Genomic DNA, 2,336 nt, shown 5'->3' with positions numbered 1-2,336 from the left:
ACCCCCAGCCCGGCCGCCTGTCCCCACACCCGGGAGAGCAAGCAGGGCGGCCTGCCCCGCCGGAGCAGCATCATCAAGGTAGGTGGGAGAACCGCGCTCATTGCCCACCCGCAGCCTTCCTTGGGGTCTGTCTCTCCCTTCTCCTCGGGCGGGAGTGGTGGAGGAAGGGGATTGAAGGGGAGCCAACTGCTAACAGGAATCATGATGCACGGGTGTTTGGAGTGGTTGAACAGGGATTGGATGCAGATGGCATTTGGAAAGAATGGAGAGGTGATCCCGAATGTGCGGGGGAGCTGTGCTCATACATCCCCAGCGCAACTTGGGGCTGTCACCTCTCCCAGGATTGGCTTGGAATGAGGGCCTTGTACCTGCCTGGGCAGGGCAGGCTTTTCAGTGGAAGCCTAGGCTGGTGACAGACTCCCTGTAAGATTGCTGTTGTATTTTAAAGACAGGGGTTGTGTGAAAACATCTTCTTAAAAATCCTAGCCAATGCACAGAGAGTGTTTAATAGGCTTTTTGTGATCTATATTACAGTTAGTTGCCTCTTGCCAATGGTTATACTTGGAGAGTGCAAAATCTCCCCTCACATAATCACAGGGAGAAATGGAGTAGGTTTCTGAACATAAATGCAGATTTCCGCTTTCTTAGGCTCTAAAGCTCTGAGAGATTACAGTTCCGCACGATTTAATCTTTTGCTCGCTGCAGTAGGCAGGCCTCCAGATCTGTGGAAGTTCTTTTGGACAGTTTGCTTGGTTTTGATAGCTTTTGCACACTTTTATTTAGCAGAAGAAAGCGAACAATTGCATTGTGGGTTTAAACTCAAGAAGTAATATTAGGAGTTTGTTGGTGGTTTCCTTCTGATATTACATTTTAGTCTGCAATGTAAAAGTGAGTCTCATGACATGAAGTAAAGTAGAAAAAAAAATAGTTGATGAGCTAAGAAGAGCAGAGTCTTAGGCAAGACTAGCCCAGTAGGCTTGCTCAAGTTTGGAGCAAATATGAGAATGTTGCTTTCTCAAAATCAAGGGGTTATCGGGACAGTGAGCAGCAAGGCACATTGACAGGGTTGCACCCACCCTTCCTGTGGCTGATAACCCGTGGGAGAGAGGTTAGAATGTGCCCCAGTGAAGAGAGTTGGACTGGTGGTGTTTGAAATTCAATGGGACCTACAGAAATCTTCAAGTGCTCTAAAAATGTCCACTGGTGTTATCAACTTCTGCAGTAATCTTCTAGTGAAATATACCACCTTGCTACTCTATGTAAGAGGCAGTTGTGAAACTGCATTTCGCTTTGTCATGTTTGTACAGTTTATGTCTGGGTAAGGGCACAGTTGAAGGGCTTAAAGATCAAGTGTGCTAACTACCTGCAGCTAACCTTTAAACTAAAAAGTTTAAAATACCATGTCTTTTTGCTGCATATGTAGCTTTTAGTGACATGTATTTTCTTTTACTATGTAGTTTGTTTCCATGAAAGTTGCTTTCAACTGTACAAGATAATCAAACCTATTGACAGATACATGACAATTCTTTTTTTTCCTTATCAAATATTTGTGGTGATTTTGCATTGTGGTGTTAAGGAAATTTGAGGTGAAAATTTTAGCAGCCTCTCCCTCTATTTTGCGGGCCTGCTTTTGCACTTAAAATCAGTTTATTAGTGTCTGTAGTGGGATTCAGAATATAACTTAATGAGGGGCTGGGTTGTGCCTCAGTGGTAGAGCTCTTGCCTTGCATGTGTGAGGTACTGGGTTCGATTCTTGGCACCACATATAAATAAATGAATAAAATAAGGTCCATCAACAACTAAAAAATATTTAAAAACCACAAGACTATAACTTGATGAATGACAGCAGCATCTGTTTTAATTTTACACTCATGGGAGATAAGGAAGAAGGATGGTTTGTCAATATTTGTGATATGTGGAATTGAGAACTTGTCAGTAGATATAATTTCTTCATTAAAGCTGTAGAAACACTTGGGGGGAAATGATTAATTGTTCAGAAATCACTGGCTTTGAAAATGATAGTTATAGAAGATGGCCGCTGCGTACGGGGGTTGCTGAAGTGCTGAGCGTGGTGCTCAAAGCAGCGGCTATAATAGAGATTTCGCACAGTCTCTTAGAGCTTTCACCGTTAATCTGTAGCGGACCACTTTGCCAAGGAGTAGGAAGAACAAAGAAATCAAAAAAGAGACGCTTGGATGCTCAGAGCCGCGGGCGCTTTGCTCCCATCTGCTTCCTCTTTCGCTTCGCTCCGGGCGGAGAAGCTGTATGTGTAATCAGCAGTGGATTGTAAGTACCCGAGGCAAAGAAAGCTCAGTGCGCCCCGCCTTCTTTTTTTT

At 44.0% G+C, this 2,336-nt stretch overlaps 1 protein-coding gene across 1 annotated transcript in view; it reads left to right on the top strand.

Annotated features, from left to right (window-relative positions):
- Plcl2 (phospholipase C like 2) overlaps positions 1-2,336 on the top strand; it is a 198,472-nt gene continuing 196,136 nt past the window's right edge. The window contains exon 1 of the mRNA XM_015494368.2: positions 1-78. The gene's annotated coding sequence lies outside the window, so the exon portion shown is untranslated. The remainder of the gene's footprint in view (positions 79-2,336) is intronic.

Source organism: Marmota marmota, unplaced genomic scaffold, assembly GCF_001458135.2.
Source record: "Marmota marmota marmota unplaced genomic scaffold, marMar, whole genome shotgun sequence".
Taxonomy (NCBI): Eukaryota; Metazoa; Chordata; class Mammalia; order Rodentia; family Sciuridae; genus Marmota; species Marmota marmota.
Note: the sequence above shows the minus strand (reverse complement) of the source record. Positions and strands in the feature narration are given on the sequence as shown.